Genomic DNA, 20,582 nt, shown 5'->3' with positions numbered 1-20,582 from the left:
CTGTCTGACCTTATGCTAGGACAAGTCATCTGCCCAAAGTACTTAGATCCTGGAAGTCCTGTAGTAGATGTCCACATCAATGGCACCATCATACCCCACACCCTGATTGATCTGGGGGCTGCCATTAATGTAATGACCAGGGATACCATGCTCAAGCTCAATCTTCAAGGTTCCTTGAGGAAGACCTCGACAGTACTGCAATTAGCAGATCGCTCCACTGTGACTCCCGAAGGGATTTTGGAGGATGTCTTGGTCTCTATTGACTCTTGGGAGTATCCTGCAGACTTCTTGGTTCTGCAACCAAAGGCAAAGTTTACTGGATATCCCCTCATTTTGGGAAGGCCTTGGTTAGCCACTGCAGATGCCTATATCAGTTGTCGTGCCGGAAATATGACCATCAAAAATGGTCCTATGTCCAAGCAACTTGTCCTATACCCTCCTGCCCAACCCTCTTTGGAGCATGACTTACCACTCTGGTTGGAAGAAGGAGAAGAAGACGAGGTGTATTCAGCACCTCTATGTACCATAGAAACCAATAGAAGAAATCCCCCAACCGAGGATGATTTGATCGAGAACTTGATCCAAAACCCACCTACCAGTGCCCTACCTTTAGAAAAATTGGTGGAGGATGCCCAAGCTAGCACCTTAGTGGATCTTTGTACAGCCAACCCTGTCACTCCCAGAGTTAAGAATGTGGAGTTCGGCCCTGAGAGAGCATTGAAAATCAACTCCTCCCTATCTCCTTCTCAGGAAAAGGAGCTGTGCAACCTATTGGCCAGCCACCTAGATGCTTTTGCTTGGAGCTATAAGGAGATGAAAGGAGTCCATCCCTCGGTCTGTACTCATCATATATACATCAAAGAGGACTGTAAACCGGTTAGGCAACCTCAGAGGAGAATGAATCCAGCCCTTAAAGACATTGTCAAGGAAGAATTGCAAAAACTGTTGGATGCCGGATTCATCTACCCCATCTCAGATAGTGAATGGGTGTCCCCTCTAGTGTTGGTTCCCAAGAAGAATGGGAAGTGGAGGATCTATGTAGATTACCGTGAGCTGAACAAAGCTACCAAGAAAGACCATTTCCCCCTACCTTTCATAGATCAAGTGTTGGATGGACTGGCAGGAAAGAAGTTCTTCTCTTTCCTGGATGGGTTTAGCGGGTACAATCAAATCCAAATCAGCCCGGAAGACCAAGATAAGACCACCTTCACTTGTCCTTGGGGTACCTTTGCCTACCGAGTCCTTCCCTTTGGGCTATGCAATGCTCCTGCTACTTTTCAGAGAGCTGTCTTGAGCATCTTCTCGGAGTTGGTCCATGATGCAGTGGAAATATACATGGATGACTTTACTCCCTATGGGGCCAACTTCCAGGAAGCATTGTCCAACCTAGGGAAAGTCCTAACCAAATGCATTGAGATGAACCTGTCCCTCAGCCCTGAAAAATGTGAATTCCTAATGACTGAAGGGACCGTGCTAGGCCATACCATTTCTTCCCAAGGATTGCAGGTGGATCCTAACAAAATTGCTCTCATCAAGAGGGTTCCACCTCCTCAAAAAGTAAGGGATGTCCGGAGTTTCTTGGGATTAGCAGGATACTACCGGAGATTCATTAAGGACTTCAGCAAGTTAGCCTCACCATTGTTTGGTCTATTGGCAAAAGATGTGGAGTTTAAGTGGACTGACGATTGTCAGAGGAGTTTGAATGAGTTAAAGGACAAGTTGGTGTCAGCACCAATCTTGAGAGGTCCAAACTGGGCCCTACCTTTCCACATCCACACTGATGCCTCGAACAAAGCTATAGGTGCAGCTTTAGGACAAGTTGAGGAAAAACTTCCATATGCCATTTACTTTGTCAGCAAAAACTTGTCCAAAGCAAAGCTGAATTACACTGTAACCGAGAAAGAGTTCTTAGCTGTAGTCCATGCACTGAACAAGTTCCGACATTATATTACTGGTTACCAGACTTTTGTACATACTGACCATGCTGCTATTAGATATTTGATGAATAAACCAAATGTAAATGCTCGTATTATTAGATGGTTACTTTTATTGCAGCAGTTTGATCTAACCATTGTTGATAAACCAGGGAGAGAAAATGTTGTTGCTGACTTCTTGTCTAGATTGGATTTGTCTGCAGAAGAAGATGGGACGGTGGATGACCAGATGCCTGATGAGCATCTGTTTGCTATCTCAGTACTCTCTCCATGGTTTGCTGATATAGCAAACTACCTTGTTTCGGCTCAGTTCCCTCCGCACCTCTCTTCAAAAGAGAAGAGCAAAATCATCAGAAAGAGTGCCTCATTTACATGGATTGGGGGCAATCTGTTCAAACTTGGCCCCGATCAGATCTTAAGGCGTTGTGTAAGGGAAGAGGAAGTCTTTGACATCCTCCTCACCTGTCATGATGGGCCTTGTGGAGGACATTTTGCATCAAAGAGAACTGCCTTCAAGATCTTGCAGGCAGGCTACTATTGGCCCACACTTCATCAAGATGTCAGAAGATATGTCAGCCAGTGTGACCAATGCCAAAGAATGGGGAAACCGACCCAAAGGGATGAGATGCCTCTCCAACCTCAAGTGACTCTTGAGCCATTTGAGAAGTGGGGCATGGACTTTCTGGGTCCAATCAATCCCTCTTCGAGGCAGAGATCCTACATCAGTGTGTGTACTGACTACTTGACAAAGTGGGCAGAGACTAAAGCAATCAAAGCAGCAACAGAAGAGAAGGTGGTCGAGTTCTTAAGAGAGAACATCTTCTATAAGTTTGGCTACCCAAGAGAGCTGGTGACCGATCAGGGGAGCCAGTTCACATCCAACTTGATTGAAGATCTTCTAGCTCATCACAAGATCAAGCACAGGACTTCCACCCCCTATCACCCTCAAGCAAATGGGCAGGTGGAAGTCACCAATAGAGCATTAGAAGGGATCTTGACCAAAGTGGTGAGCAGCAGCAGAAAGGACTGGGCAGATCGCCTGGTTGAGGCCACATGGGCTTACAACACCACTTGGAAGACCACCACCGGCTTCACACCTTATGAGCTAGTCTATGGGAAGAAAGCTTTGCTGTCCATTGAGTTTGAGTATAACACTTTGAGGATGGCAGCTCAGCTGGACCTAGATCCCAGCCATGCACAGCAAGAAAGGTTATTGCAGCTGAATGGACTGGATGAGCACCGCATGCAGGCCCTCCTTCACTCAGAAGTGGTTCAACTTCAGAGAAAGGTGTGGCATGACCAACATCTCCATGACAAGCAATTCTAGCCGGGAGATTGGGCTTTGTTGTATGACTCCAGATTCAAAGATTTCAAGGGGAAGTTGAGAACCAGATGGCTAGGACCATATGTAGTGGAGCAGTGCCATGACAATGGATCTGTCCTCATTCGAACCATTGATGAGGAAGCCATTCCCATGCTTGTCAATGGGCACCGATTGAAGATCTACAGAAGACCTCTCTCAAGACAAGAGTTTATCAGCACTATGGAGAAATCTGTTTTGGTCATAGAGAAGGGTTCTGCCTCCACTGTGGGCATACCCTGAAGAGAAAAAAAAAAAAGAAAAAAAAAGAAAAAAGAGAAAAAATAAAGATCCTTGGGTGAAAACCTCTCTGAGGCGCCCAAGGCAGGCAGTAGGGGTGAAAACCTCATTGAGGCGCTCCTATTGTCTTTCAAAAAAAAAAAAAAAAAAAAGAAAGTTAAAAAAAGATCCTTGAGTGAAAACCTCTTTGAGGCGCTCAGGGCAGGTAGCAAGGGTGAAAAACTCTTTGGGGCGCCCCTGCTATCTTTTCAAAAAAAAAGAAAAAAAAAAAAAAAACAATAAGCACAATAAAAGTTTTGCATGCAGATGTTCTATGGAGGAGAAGAAGCCTCTCCACTCCAAGCCAGGGGCCTTCATCATGCTATCAAAGGATGTCATCAACACCTCCTCCAAGAAAAACAATGTTTTTCAAGGTATGTGCAATTTTTATCATGATTTGGATCTTCTACAGGAAGATACAGTTTTCTACAGGAACAGACAGTCTTCCTACAGGAAGACGCGGATCTTCTACAGGAAAGTGCAAAATTTCTACAGGAAGCTCTGTGTTCTACAGGAAACTTCCTGAAGAAGGTTGCGACGGCCGAAATGTGTTTCAAATGAAGATCTAGCGACTGAGGAGTGGATTGAATGCATGCATGCCACTGATGGCACCCCCGAACATTGCTACTATCTTGCTCCACCATCCTCATCGCCATGCAACCAAGATCCCTGCAGCAGCACAACAAAGCAATGAGTTCTCGTGAAAAAACATCTGTCAAAGAAAAACCAAGCACCGAGAGCCATACCACATCCACGTTATGCATCAGAAGCGCTGGGATCGTGATTGAGAAGCCAGAACCGCCAGCATGCAGCATGCACCCAAGGAGAAAGGACTGTGACAAGACCCCTCGCGGGGATCTTGTAACAGTTCAACCTGCTCGAGTGAATACCGTCCACAGCACCGCCATCCGAGATAAAACACGGGCGCATGAACGCAAAACCATCCACTCCAGCGTCAGCAACCGGTAGCCATGTGCCTCCGGGTCTGTGTAAGCCGCGTGCAGCAGGTAAATCCATCGTCCACAAACTGGAAATCATGTGCAGCCGCGCGCAGGTAAGTGTTCTAATCCTTCTCTCCATCAAATCGCATGGATATTACTTTGATTTGTTTTGCATGGCATAAAGGTGAATGGTTGAGCGGCCGTAAGGCCAGTTGACTGGCCACATCGGCTAGTGAAGGGATAGTCAGATGATGAGGTGGCAGCCACGACAAAAGACACATGTAGCACGCACGTGAAGATTAGTCCTGTCAACCGTGAAACGAGTTTAACCGAAAAGGGCGGCGGCAGATCTATGGGAATGAATGCGGCAGCAAGCGAATGTGCAGGCGGATGATGGGTGACGTCACCCAATGGTCCGGCGGGGACAGCTCACCCCTCGCGCCATGAACTGCGCCGATTCAAAATCTAATCGGCTCGATTAAGCATGTATATCCATCAACCTCACTTCAAAACTCGAGTAGCTCCTCTGATTACCTCTGCATGTTGATACGCCAAGCTCTCGGCTACCTGAACGCTGCTAAGGCACCTCTCGACCGCTGTCCAACTATAGCTCCCCCCGAAGTCTGCGCACTACTCCTACAGGAACAGTTTCTACAGGAACGTAGTCCTACAGGAAGCAGTATCTACAGGAAAGCAGTCTCTACAGGAAGGTGAAGTCTTCACGTAAAAAAAAAAGGTGGCGGAAAAGAGGCAACCCTGAAACTCCTTCCGCAATTGGTTTTCAAATGTGGCAAGGTCATTATTCACAGTCTGGTCATAAAAGATATTGGATTGTCGTGCCCATACTATCGCTTCTACAGGATAGAGGTATAATTAGACTGTGGTCTGTGAATTCATTGCATGCTCTGTCTATAAGACCGAATTTCCTTTGTATCTACCGCCTTTGGTCAAAACCACTGTGTTCATCATGCCTAGTGGGTTTATCAGGCGAGAGCCCACTGATTCAAATGCATTGAGGAGAAATCAGGCAGTGGTAGAGCTCTTTACACAAGCACAGTGGATGTCTTTTTGTGATAAGTTGCAGGGGTACGATGAGGAAGTGGCCGAGGAATTCTTGCAGGCCCTGAGGCCAAAATCCAAGGTGCTGGCCACAGTCAATTTCAGAGGCCTAAGCCTCAAGATAACCCCGCAGTCCATCTGTAGAATCACTGAGCTTCCTATGGGTCTCCCGTGGGATAAAGAAGAACGAAAACAGAGCTAGCAAGCAAAGAAGGAATTCTTTCCACCTGAGGAGGAATTCTCCGAGGATAAGAATGGAGTACGAAGAAACAGTTTGACACCACCTTGGAACGAGGTCAGCTTACAGGTTATGAAATATATTACATGTGAGGGGCGCTATAGCATCGTCTACGGGTACCATTTCCGATTGCTGAACGAATTAAGGCACCGAAGTGAACTTCCTGTAGAAAAGAAATTAAGCATTCCTTATTTCCTGTTGCAATCTTTAATGGAATGTGCTACGAAGCTGAAGGGTGGCGTCCCAGATCAGGTGGCACACCATGGACTGATCAAGTTGCTTGTAGAGGATGCACTGCACTCCTATAAAGTTCCCCTCTCCTGGGAGTCATTTAGAAATCTAACACGAGATGGGGACATCAAAATGCTAGTCGAAGATAGTGGCTCCTCCAGTAGTGAAGACAAAGAGGCGGTGGCCAAAGAAAAGAGGAAACCAGGTCCGAAGACCCCTGCCACGGTGCAGAGGAAGGAACAAAAGAGGAAGCAAGAAGAAAAGGAAGAAGAAGAGGAGGGTGACACACCTGTTTTGACAGCAAGAGAACAGAGGATGAAGAGCAGAATGGACAAAGCGGAGGTGGTCCCTGTCAGCCCAAGCACCTCATCAACTCCTGCAGTCAAAGCCAAAAGCAAAATCCATGCAGCCAAGCAAGAAAAGGTGGTGACAGTTGCATCTACAGGGAAACAAACGCAGGCTTCTACAGGAAGCCCAAGAACAACGCCTACAGGAAAGCAGACGAAGGCTTCTACAGGAGGCTCAAAAACAGAGAAGGGATCTTCTACAAAAGACCCACAGAGCGTAAAGAAAGGGTCTTCTACAGGAGGACCGAAAGTGGACAAAGTAGGGTCTTCTACAGGAAGCCCGAAAATCACTAAGGAACAGACTTCTACAGGAAGTCTGGAGACAAAGACAAAGGCTTCTACAGGAAGCCCAAAAATTCAAGAAAAAGGAAAAGCTCCTGCAGGAAGCCCAGACGTGCTAAAAGAAAAGGCTCCTACGGGAAGCCCAAGAGCTAAGGAAGATGCTCCTGCAGGGAGCCCAAAACCGGTCAAGGAAGGGTCTTCTGCAGGAAACCCGAAACCAAAGGAGGAGGGACCCTCTACAAGGAGCTCTGAGAGAGCAAAGCACAAGAAAGAGAAGTCTAGCATCCTCGAAAAGAAGGCGGCAGCGGCACTGGCTGCCCTCAACACACCGGCAAAACCCAAAGAAAAAAGAGAGAGGGAGATCCCTCTACCTTCCGAAGCAAGGAGGAGTCAGAGAATGAAAACAGACAAGTCGCAGCCTCCAACCAGTATCCAACCCACTTCAGGAGACATCCCTACTTCACCCAGCACAAGAACTCCCTCTAAAACACAGGCCACCCCTGAGAAGGGAAGCCCAAAAGTCACTTCCTGGACACAGAAAATAGGCCAGTCGCCTTCTGAAGCCCGGCTCAAGGAAATGAAAAAGAGGGAAGAAGCACCACCCTCGTCTCCACCTGAGGCAGAGAAAACAGAGGCCCCAAAAATAGAGAAGAAGGAGCAGGTTCTGGGCCCCAGCTCTCGGCCAAGGACAAGGAGCTGGGGCAAAATTGCTCAAGGATGAGCAAATGGTTCAGCTGGGGGGTGATGATGAGCCCCAATTTTGGTACAATTTGGGCTCATTTTGGCCTATTCTACTTGCTCAAACCATTCATTTTTATTGCTTATGCATGCATTTCTTAATTTATTCATGTTGTTTGTAGGAAGAAGGGTAGGCACTCTATCTACGTGACTAATGCATTGTGATTCCAGGTTTTGGCATTAAAAGGGAGCAAGAGACAACGAAAAGGGAGATAAGGAGACAATGAGGTGGCACTGCTGGTTTTTAGGAGAGGATGTCCACGGTCTTGGGAAATTCCTCGTGATTCCCCCCAAGAACTCCGAGATCCAATCCATCTCCCCTCCGAGCTTAAGAAGCAGCCAGCTGTCCTACAGGAACAGCAGTTATAACTGTTCTACAGGAACAGTAGTTATGACTGTCCTACAGGATCAGCAGTTAAACTCGAAGTTGGACAGCCGAGCTCCTAAAATCAAGGATATTTGTTGGATCATCGTTTTTGTATAAGTATAGAGGCCTTAGCCTTGGATAGGTTGTTGAAACTCTCGTATTGCTATTGTAATTTTGGAGCACAGTTCAGTTTTCGTTCCTTTTTGTAAGCCAATTTGGCATGACATCAGATTATGAATAAAGAAGGCAGTTTGCGATCTAGTTCTGAGTTTCTTAAGGAGACTATAGCTCTCAGGTTAGGGCCCAACCTGAGAGCCATAGGTCCCCTCTGCTGTAGTGTTGTTTCCATTTCATTTCAGCACTTTGAGCTTTTCATTTTCACATGCAATTCGAATTACAGGTTGCTAGTTTAGTTGTTTTCATGAGTTTAGATAGGATTTGCTTATGATGAATTTGTTTTCACTTGCTTAGTGTAGCAGGGGATAGATATAATCGATTGGAGCTCCAACAAAAAGGTTGTTAAGGCTCACTGCCGTCTCATCTGGGATTGGAGTGCAGTCCATGACTAGCCACCAAAAATACGCATTTCTTTATTCCATGATTGCTGCAAACACAGTCACGTTATGTTAGATGCTTCCACATGATTCACACCTGCACCACACTCCTTTACCATAGCTTCATGCACATTCTCCTTTGCGTTTAGATTGCTGTTCATTGAATTTATAAGCACAGATAGTTAAGTTGATGCATTTTCGGTTTGGTGACAGTCATAAGAATTTGTTTCACTTACACTGCTCTCTCTCGTTCCATAACTTCATTCTCCATCTTGATCACGCATGCACACACATCTTCGACCCTTGCTCCGCTCTGTTATCTCCCAAAGTCTTTCACTCCTCACGTACTTCCATTCTCTAGCCCTTTCATTGACCTAGCCCTCTATCTTCCAACCTACTCCCTACATTCACTCCCTATCCTATTCTTCCACTTCTACAGCCATCACCAGCCTCATTCCTACCTTACACATCTCCCCCTACCATTCCATTACTCCTCCATCACTCCAAACACTCACGGTAGGTCATCCTGTAGCCATTTGTAGACATCCTGTAGAAAACAGAGTATCCTGTAGGATCCTCCACAGCCATCCTGTAGGAGGCCACTCTCTCGGTTGCTGAGCATCTGAATGCAAGGAAACTCTGTGGATGGATGCTAAGGATCCCTAGGGACCTCTCTTAGCCTCCCCAACCTATCCCACGCTTTCCTTCCTTCTCCATCCCATCTGCACAACCAAACCCTAGTTAGCACAAGATCACAATCATTCCACACACTTAAAGGAAAAATACAAAAACATATCTTTCATGATGCAAGTAGTTTAGATCCATGCATTTGCACTTGTTAGAGGTAACAGCAGCATTGGTAGAAGTTTCATTCACATTTCTTGCATTGTAGAGGTTAGACTAGTTAAATTAGGGTTTCCTAGGTTTACATGCTTTGATTTGCTTTCAGTTCATTTTTGTCAAGTAAAGTAGCTTTCCTTTGAGATTAGCTTTCGTCCATCAATTAGCAAGCTTCTTCTGAGAGCCTATAGAAGTTGGCTTGAGCCCTAGCGGACTTGTGCCAGCTGACCAAGTGACAGCTGCGACAAGAGCTAGTACTTGTGCATATAGCACCGTCGCTTCCAAGTTTGTACGAACTACCGGGTTGATAAAATGAGAGACAGGAAGCCCCAGGAATTGTAGCATTATTGCTACAATACTGGAGCTCACCACCTATAATACTAGTGTATACCCCATATTGTTATTTTTGTGTCTAATGCAGCCCCCATATTGTTATTTTTGTGCCCCATAGAAGCCCACTATTATTATTTTTGTGCCCTTAAATTATTATTGTTATGTAGCCCTAATTATATTGTGACCCTTTAGACTCCTATATATACAAAGGAGGTCTTGTCATTTGTATCATCCAAGAATTGTTCATTTATATGATGTATGATGAGCCTCATCATTGGGTAATTATATGGGCCTTAATTCACCTCCTAGCTTAGTCAAACCAACTTTTCTCATAACTTATTACATGTTTTTGATTATATTTTGTTTATGAGGTGAGTTAGAGTTGGATATTATGATTTGTGGTCTAAATGCATTGAATATAGGATTAAAGGAGAAAATCGAGGAATTTTGGCAAAGACTAAGGTCAAAACTCGAATGGGACAAAGGAGAGGGATTGTAGGAGGTAAATCCTCCTCATTTACTACTCCTCCATTTGAATATTCCTCCATTCATCACATCAGATCGGAGTGCAAACAACCAAATCATGAGGACTAGAAGGCAGCCCAGCAAGTGAGAGACAAAGCACCAATTTATCTCGAGTTTGGGGAGCCGAGCCTCCCTAATTTTAAGGAAGTCATTGGGGACTTCAGATGTATAAGTAGAGAGGCCTAGGACCTCAGTAGGATTCAGATTTTTTATTGTAAAAATCTAATCTATTTTTGAGCTGCAAAACTTGTGACAGTTCTATTGATGTAATTTGTTGTTTTCGTAATAAGAATGAGTTTTATTTTGAGCCAGCACTGAGTTAACTCAGAGGGATGAAGCTCTTAGGTTAGGGCCCAACCCTAGCAGCCAAGGATCCTCTTTATTGTACATGTATGTTTAGTGTAGATTCACAGCTTCAATGTTAATTTGTTTTTAGACGCATTTCCATTACAAGTAGTGTATATAAGATTGGTTGTTTGATAGTTTGCTTCCATTTGTGCCTTATTTAAAGTAGCAGGTTAGAAAGGAGAAAAAGGATCGCCACAAGGTTGTTAGAAGGTGTCTCGGCCTCACTTCCTCTCGCTGGGAGCATGACTTGAGGAAGAGACCCTTAAGCAACCCCAAAAACACAGATTTCTAGTTCTTTTATGAGCTTTGGAGTTTGTTATCTTTGATTTAGTATTTGGTTAATTTTGCAAGGTAGATTTCATTGTCATCTTTTTCATCTCCATTTCTGCAGTAGATGTCACTCATGCTTTCATTCCTTTCAACAACTTTCTTCATGCATAGTATAGGCAGTTGATTCATTAATTATGCTTTTCTAGTTTATGAAAATGTATCTTGTTGCTTAGCTTTCTAGAAGACACGAATGTTTTATGTAGAGCAGGTGCTCCATGAGGATACTAAGACTTCAAAGCCAATAGCCATCTTCCACTTCATCCACCTTAGCCATCCCTTGTTTTCACCATCACCTTCACTATTTTTCCATCATTTTTCATAGAAATTCTCCCAAGCACATTGAGCAAATCTAGCCATATATTATCTTGGATATTGCCTCCTGAGTGATCCTAGGCCTCCTCCCACTCCATTCCACCCATCACACACCTTTCCTAAGCCTCCCATCACCTCCAACACCTCACATTTAGCTCTCGGTTGTATCCTGTAGGTTTTTCTATAATTCCTACAGGATCATCCAGTAGGTTTCTAGTACGTCCTGTATGTTTTCTTGAAACAACATGTTTTGAGGCCGAATTGATGGAAAACCTCTAGGAAGTCACCAAAAGTCTCCCAGGGGTCCCCCACACCATCCAACCATCTCATAACCCTTCTAGCCATCCTCAAACATCCTTAATCTGCCTGCCACATCCACAAGAACAATTATTTTGCATACTTGATTTTGCATAAAAAGACCAAAAAAGCAAAAACAGAGTTAGTTTAGTCTCTCTACTTGCACATTAGTATTGTTTGATGCTTCTTACTTCTACAACTTAGATAGTAGAATTTGTTTCATGATTATTTATCATTTATGCATAGCATAGCTTCTTAAATGGTTAATTATGGTATCGTGTGATTTAGCATTACGTGTTGACCTTCTCCATTAATGCAGTAGAGTAACTCTCTTAGAGTAGATTTACCTTTCTTCCATCAAAGAATCAAGCTTCTTCTATCTCCATAGAAGTCTAGCTTGGAACCCCAGTGGTCTCTTTCCATCTGAACAGTGACAACAGGCAGAACCATCACTTTTACTTGTGCATACAGCACTGTCACCTCCAAGTTTGTACGAACCCCGGGTTGATAAGTAAAGTTGGTAGCCCAAGAGTTGCAACATCCTTGCTGCAATACTGGCGCTCATCACTTTTTGGTGCTGTTTTTGAGGAGGTGTCTGAGTAGAATGTGATTACTGCTTTCTTTTCTTCTATTTCTTGTCTTCAATATTCTTCCATTAGTTTATTTCTGCAAAAGTAATCTAGTTGTTTCCTTTCTTTCATTTTGCATTGTCTACTTTCCTTTCCATTTTGCAAGTAAGATTTCAATTCAACAAGTAGATTTTTTCATTTTGTCAGTAATTTTCATTCAATCAGCAATTTAAATTCTGCAAGTATTTTCCAAGTTTAAAAAATACAAAACCAAACCAACAATATTTCCTTTCATGCCTCGTAGGAATAGGGAAAACTTAGGGAAATTTTTGCCAAATACCCCCACTGCATCCAACAGCCAACCTTCTCTCTTCTTCGGTGGCTATGAACTGGAGGAACCCTTAGGTGAGAAACCTGACATATTTGAAGAACCTACAGGGGAAGAAGAAGAAGAGGAACCCATTCCTACTGAACCAATGGCTGAAAACAGAAATTACAAAGGGAATAGAGAGAGAGTTGAGGGTGCCTTCCCCATCAAGGAAACCAATGAGGACACTAAGATGAAAAATATAATCCCCTCTGCCCTACCTCATTTCCATGGCCTAACCTCAGAGGACCCCAATGCTTTCCTGTTTGAGTTTGTTGTTATATGTTGAACCTATACAGATGATGAGAAAAAGTTAAAACTATTTCCATCTACCCTCAAGGATGCAGCATTGCGCTAGTTCATGGGTTTACCTGGAGATAGCATCACAACTTGGGCTCAGATGTAGCAGGCCTTTAAGAACAAATATCAGGACTACTATCGGTCAAAGGATACTAAAGAAGAAATTTTTAGGATGACCATAGACAATGATGAATCCCTAGAGGATTACGAAGAAATATTCTAGCTTAGTTACAAAAGGGCCAGGTGCACACTTGACCCTGAGTCACTAAAGCTAGTACTGCTTAGGGGAGTAAGAGAAGATCTTCTGGATACCTTACATTTGTTAATGGGAGGAGATCTCTACCAATTACCCTATGAGGATATCAAGACTGTCTTTAGAAACCATTCTAGGGCATCCAGGAAAAAGGGTAGGGTAGTCAACCTATGGCCAGTACATCTTCTTCCAACTCATCCATCAAGGGTGAAATTGGAAATATGCTGGAAGATTTCAAAAGAGAGATGTTGCAAACCCTTTCCTTGCAAATGGACACCATCAACATTAAGAGGAAACAAGAGGAAGCAGAGAGAGCCTTGGCCATTTTTTGTCCTAGATGCACCAGGAGGCATCCTAGGAATGAATTTCCATTAAACTCTATTGAAATTTGTGAGGTCTGTGAAGAAAACCACTCCATAAGCAAGTTCCCTTATTTTCCCGAACTCGAAGCTGTATATCAAGGAGCTGAAGGGGCCACTGAGCAGCTTTGCTACATTAACCAAAGAGACCATACCAGCAGGACATGCAAGGATCGTCTCATGCATATTACAACCCCAACCAAACCACAGGCATACCTTATTAGGGACACCCCTCTCATCTTTCCTGGTCTACACCCCCTCCTTGGTCCTATGCATCTCAGTATCACTCCCATACAGCTAGCCATTCATTTCAACCTTATGCTCTGCGACAACCTCAGTGGAATGCACCACTCTAGGGGTGGAGGCCCCAATACAACAATGCTCCAGCTCTATTGCCTCCACCACCTGCCCAACCACAGCTCCTACACTCTGCTCGACCCAAGCAACCCCAAATGCCTGCCCAGCCAAATCTGAACCCAAAAAACAGGCAGGCTCAGCAAGTATACAGTGGAGAGACATCATATCCAACTTATCTTGTGTAAATTCAGGAGATTAACCTAAGATATAGGAGAGTTCTCCCAGATAACCAACCTCCACCTCCACCGAGGGAGGTTGAGGAAGAAATAAAGCAAAGCAACCTTAAAGTAAATCCACCCTTTCCTAAGAGATTATCCCAACCACTCCAACCTACCCCAGAAGAGACTGAACTTCTAAGAGAATTGAAAAATCTATGTGTAAAGATCCCACTTCTCTAGGCAATAAAAGATGTTCCTATCTACAACAAGTTGATTAAGGAGAAGTGATTCAAGAATCCAAGGAGTCGAAAAAGGGATGCCCCTACCATTAATGTCATTGGGCAACTGTCTGACTTAATGTTGGGGTAGGTAATCTGTGAAAAATATTTGGACCCTAGAAGCCCTGTAGTAGATGTGCACATCAATGGCACCGTAGTCCCACACACCCTGATCGATCTTGGGGCTACCATTAATGTGATGACCAAGGACACCATGCTCAAGCTCAACCTCCAAGATTCATTGAGGGAGACCACAACAGTTCTGTAACTTGCAGACCGTTCCACAGTAACCCCTGAGGGAATTGTGGAGGATGTGATGGTCTCCATTAACTCTTGGGAGTACCCTACAGATTTCCTAGTTCTCCAGCCTAAGGCTAAGCTTACTAGTTACCCTCTCATCCTTGGGAGGCCATGGTTGGCCACTGCCGATGCTTACATTAGCTGCAAAGCTAGGAATATGTTAGGCCCCTATACTACTAGTGTAACCCCTTATTGTTATTAGTACAACCCACTTATTATATTGATGTACCCATGTAGTGCCCATATTGTTACTATTGTGCCACATAGAAGCCCACTATTGTTATTGTTGTGCCCTACAATATTATTGTTATGTAGGCTTTGATTGTATTAGGACCACTTAGACTCCTATATATAGAAAGGAGGTATTTTCATTTGTATCATCCAATAATTGTTCATTTATGTAATGTAAAGGAGGTTTCCCCCTCGAAGAGGCTGAATTCTAAGGCATGGATCTCTCTTTTCTATCTTTTTGTGATCTGGTTTCATAACATTTGGTATCAGAGCTTTCGATTCTAGGGTTTCGCTGCTCCAAATAGGTCATCGTGGCATTTTCGCTATAACTTTTTTTTCTGTGACGTTTCAGAAGTCGCAAAAAAAACCCATTTGAGAAGAAATCACGCTGAACCTTGGGTCCGAATTTCAGAGCTTTTCGCGCGATATTTGCGGAGATATGATCTGAGGAAGTTGGTCTTTTTGCAGACTCCTGAATTACATTCAAAACAGGTGACCAGGGGAAAATCGTCATAACTTTCTCTCTGGGGATCGGATTGAAATTTCGTAAGAAGGTACAGAAAGAGAACGGACTTTAGTTTTGTGTGTGTGTGTTTCAGATTCAAAGGTTGAAACAGTGACGCGTGGTACATCGTACAAGTTCGCTCTACTGAACCAGTCTAAAAGCAAGTCACTGTGGGAGATTGCACATAACTCTTCCTTGAAGAATCCAATTTGGCTCAGACTTGTGGCATTGGAAAGAGGACGCAGAAGGCTACTACAGGTAGAAATTTCAGAACTTAAAGATCCGAAAGAACAGAGTTACAGCCGTTTCAAGGTCGAGCTCCTAAAATCAAGAAAAAGCAAGATGAGGAAGTTTGATGGCAAGGATCCGGTAAATTGGATACTTCAGATGGAGCAATATTTTGATCTACATGGTGTACAACTGTTACAAAAGGTATGTATTGCATCCTCATATTTAGAACCAGATCAATTTTTATGGTACAAAGGGCTTTGTTCTCGTAAACAACTTGTTACATGGTCAATTTTCACGGAGGAAATGATAGCACATTATGAGGATACAAAGACCAACACCTTCTTTAGAGCAACACCACAACAATTGGAAAGAGTAAAAGGGCTTTGTGACATAGTGGAAAGCAAAATTATGGAAACCAGGAAGTGTATCCCTCATAACTATAAAGATGGAAGTTTTGTTTCTCCTAGCCTTCCACAACCTACAAGGGTTACACCACAACAATTGGAATAAAAAAGAGAAAAAGGGATTTGTTACAATTGTGATAGCAAATGCACTAAAGGTCATAAGTGTGCTGAGAAGAAATTATTTTACATAGAATATGAAGAGGAGGAAGAAAAGGATCAAGAAACATCAAAAGAAGAAGATATACGCCAGGAACCCACCCCAGAGAAAGAAGAAATGAATCAGACCATATCTTGTAAAGCATTGGCAAGAATGACCACTCCTCAAACTCTCAAGATAGAAGGACATATCAAGAAGAAAAAGGTGCAAGAAGTGAAAGATCACATCAAGAAAGAAGAAATGAATCTAGCCATATCTTGTAATTCACTGGTCGAAATTACCACTCCTCAAACTATCAAGATAGAAGGACATATCAAGAAGAAAAATGTTCAAGAAGTGAAAGATCATATCGAGCGTCAAGAAATGAATCCGACCATATCTTGTAAAGGATTGGAAGAAATTACCACTCCTCAAACTCTAAAGATAGAAGGACATATCAAGAAGAAAAAGGTTCAAGCAGTGAAAGATCACATCGAGCATCAACAACAAGTTCTCCAACTTTTAAAGGATAACGCCACTTCGGCGCAACATCAAATGAAACAACAGGTAGATCAATATCATAGTGGAAAATGTTTTGATGTAGGCGATTGGGTATTTTTACGGCTACATCTAAAGCAAGCTATTTATGAGAAGGAAATGTTGGCAATACTACATGCACTTAAAAAATGGCGACCTTACCGAATGGGAAGACTCTTCAAGGATGAGGATGTGGAAGCATTGTTTTGTGCTATTTCTATTATCCATCCAGATTGGATAAACAAAGCAAGGGATGAATGGAAGAAGGACGAAGAAGTATGGCCATTTATTCAAAAGTTGCAAAAGATCCCAATTCAAACAATATTGCCAGAAATTGAAGAAGAAGGAAAAATCATATTGGAACTTGGAGCAGTCATAGAAACAAGAACCCAACAGCTACGAAATCGATCAATTTCAGAGTATCTCATCAAGTGGAAGAACTTAACCGCTGAAGATTCCACATGGAAGGACAAGAATCTTATACAGAAGCATCAATAACTACTCAAGCGTTGAGGACAACGCTTTTTGAAGGAGAGGGGCATGTTAGGCCCCTATACTACTAGTGTAACCCCTTATTGTTATTAGTACAACCCACTTATTATATTGATGTACCCATGTAGTGCCCATATTGTTACTATTGTGCCACATAGAAGCCCACTATTGTTATTGTTGTGCCCTACAATATTATTGTTATGTAGGCTTTGATTGTATTGGGACCACTTAGACTCCTATATATAGAAAGGAGGTATTTTCATTTGTATCATCCAAGAATTGTTCATTTATGTAATGTAAAGGAGGTTGCCCCCTCGAAGAGGCTGAATTCTAAGGCGTGGATCTCTCTTTTCTATCTTTTTGTGAGATGGTTTCATAACAGAATATGACCATCAATAATGGGCATATGTACAAGCAATTAGTCCTATACCCTCCTGCTCAACCTTCCCTAGAGAATGACTTACCTTTACGGTTGGAGGAGGAGGAAGAAGATGAAGTTTATTCCACCCAACTTTATGCTTTAGAAGCAACCATGGGAGGAGGACAGCAGGATGAGGATGACTTGATTGAACACCTACTCCAAAGTCCAACTCCCAGTTCATTACCCTTAGAAGAAGCAGTAAAGGAAACCCAGAACAATCATCCAATTGACTTATTCTTTTCCGATTCCAACCCACTCCATGTCAAAACCATAGAATTCGGCCCAGAGAGAACCTTGAAAATCAATCCATCTCTTTCTGCTCTCCAAGAAGAGAAGTTATGCAACATGTTAAAGGAAAATCTAGAAGCCTTCACTTGGAGTTACAAAGAAATGAAGGGAGTACACCCCTTAGTGTGTACTCACCACATATACATCAAAAAAGGTTGCAAGTCGGTCCGGAAACCACAAACGAGGATGAATCCATCTCTTAAAGATATACTCAAAGAATAACTACAAAAACTGCTAGATGTAGGATTCATTTACCCTATCTCTGACAGTGAGTGGGTCTCTCCTTTGGTGTTAGTTCCCAAGAAAAATGGTAAGTGGAGAATTTGTGTCGATTACAGGGAATTAAAAAAATCCACAAAGAAGGATCATTTTCCTCTACCCTTCTTTGACCAAGTGCTAGATGGCCTAGCAAGGAAAAGGCTTTTCTCTTTCCTAGATGGATTCAGTGGGTACAAACAAATCCAAATCTACTCAGAAGACTAGGATAAGACCACATTCACTTGTCCTTGGGGTAATTTTGCCTATAGGGTCCTTCCTTTTGGCCTATGCAATGCTCCTGCCACTTTCTAGAGAGCAGTCTTGAGTATTTTCGCCGAATTAGTCCATGATGCGGTGGAGATTTATATGGATGATTTTACACCTTATGGCTGTGATTTTCAAGAAGCCCTGTCTAACCTAGGCAAATTACTGCACAAATGCATTGAAATGAACTTGTCTCTCAGTCCTGAAAAATGTGAATTCTTAATGACTGCAAGGACCATGCTAGGTCATTCAATATCTCAGCAAGGACTACAGGTGGACCCAAACAAAATAGCTATCATCCAAAGGGTCCCACCTCCTCAAAAGTAGAGAGATGTTAGAAGTTTCCTAGGGTTAGCTAGATACTACCGAAGGTTCATAAAGGACTTCAGCAAGTTGGCCTCTCCTTTATTTGGTTTGTTGGCCAAAGACTCTAAGTTTATATGGTAAAAAATTTGTCAAGAGGCCTTAGACATCCTAAAGGATAAGTTAACCACTGCACCGATTCTCTGAGGCCCAAATTGGGCCCTCCCCTTTCATATTCATGCTGATGCCTCACACAAAGCCATAGGAGCAGCCCTAGGTCAGATAGATGAAAAACTGCCTTATGCTATCTATTTTATCAGTAAGAATTTATCAAAGGTTGAACTAAATTATACAGTGACCGAAAAGGAACTCCTGGATATTGTGCATTCATTAAGCAAATTCAGGCATTATATTACATCCTATCAGACATTTTTGCATACTGACAATGTTGGATGCAAATATTTAATGAACAAACTAGATGTGAATGCTCGAACTATAAGATGGTTACTTTTATTGCAACAGTTTGATCTAACCATTGTTGATAAGCCTGGTAAGGAAAATGTTGTTGCAGACTTTTTGTCTAGATAAATTTTCCTGCAGGTGAAGAAGGAATGGTGGATGACCAGTTATCGAATAAGCACTTATTTTATATTTCAGTTCTCTCTCTGTGGTTTGCTTGTTATGCTCTTAACCTGCAAAGTAATACCCAAGCACAGAATATGCGAAGAAAAGATACCTAGAACACAGAATAGCAATGATTTTATTATTCAAAGATCAATGTTCACATGCCTCTTCGAGGGGGAAACCTCCAATAGAGCAGAGCTCGATTACAAAATAAGAGACGATACTCCTCGCAGGGAGTCTCTATCCTTTATATATGACTCCTACATGCAATACCACGGGCCAATACCGTGGGTTTTATTAATACCATCTATCTAATACTACTGCCCATTTGCAACTAACTGTGGTCTCGTCATTAATTGCGGGTTAACCACTTACAAATATTAATATGGGCTTTATTGACTCTAGACTATGACGTGATCCCATGACATAAATAAGGCGGTTAGGGTGGGACCCTAACATGCCCTCCCCCTTAAAACTAGCCTTGTCCTCAAGGCTGAAGCTGCGGAAACTTCTGAAGAATAGTGGCTGGTTCCCAAGTTTCATCTTCCGGAGAGGTGTCTTTCCATTTGACGAGGACTTCCTTAATCATGCGACCGCGCAGGTGCTTGTCCCTTGTGTCTAGAATCTGTTTGGGTTGAAGCCAGATTGACCCTTCTTCGTCCAATTTAGGTAGACTGGTTTGAACTCGGCAATTGTTCCCAATCACTTTCTTGAGGCATGATACATGGAAGACTGGGTGGATTTTTGCTGTAGGTGGCAAAGCCAACTTGTAAGCCACTTCTCTAATGCGTTGAAGTACTTGGTATGGTCCGTAGAACTTTGGAGAGAGCTTTTGACAACCCTTGTCTTTGAGTGATGTTTGCTTATATGGTTGCAGCCTCAAAAAGACCTGATCCCCTTCTTGAAATTGGCACTCTGAGCGATGTTGGTCAGCCTGTTGCTTCATGTGGTTCTGAGCTTGATGAAGATTCTCGCGAAGATGGGCGAGCATGGTTGCGCGGTGTTGTAGGAGTTGATCCACGCTTGTACTTTGGAGCACCCCGTGAGATAAGAAGTAGGGGAAGGCGGAAGTTGACCATAGACTGCTTCATAGGGAGTCATTTTGGTGGTGGCATGATAGTTGGTGTTATACCACCATTCAGCCAGAGGTAACCACTGTACCCAAAGGTGTTGCTTTTCTGAAGTGAAACACCTAAGGTAGGTTTCTAGACATTTGTTGACGGCTTCGGTTTGACCATCTGTTTGCGGATGATATGAAGTACTGAGTTTGAGTTGAGTGCCTTGTATTCTGAAGAGTTCCTGCCAAAAATTACTGGTGAAGATCGGGTCGCGGTCGGACACAATAGAAGTGGGCATGCCATGCAATTTGAAGATCTTATCCATGAAATTTGAGCAACCAATGTTGGTGTAAACGGTTGGGGTAGGGCGCAGAAATGAGCATACTTCGACAGTCGGTCCACAACCACCATGATGACTGACTTTTTCCCAAACTTTGGAAGACCTGTAATGAAATCCATGGAAACCTCCATCCAAATTGATGCCGGAATGGGCAATGGTTGTAATGTGCCTGGTGTGTTGACGGTTTCCCCTTTGTGGCATTGACAGACGTCACATTCTGCTACGAAAGTAAGG

Source organism: Pinus tabuliformis, chromosome J, assembly GCF_031772625.1.
Source record: "Pinus tabuliformis cultivar Carrire ecotype Pingquan chromosome J, CPIR1, whole genome shotgun sequence".
In the NCBI taxonomy this organism is placed as follows: Eukaryota; Viridiplantae; Streptophyta; class Pinopsida; order Pinales; family Pinaceae; genus Pinus; species Pinus tabuliformis.
The sequence above is the reverse complement of the archived record's forward strand: the minus strand, read 5'-3'. Positions refer to the sequence as shown.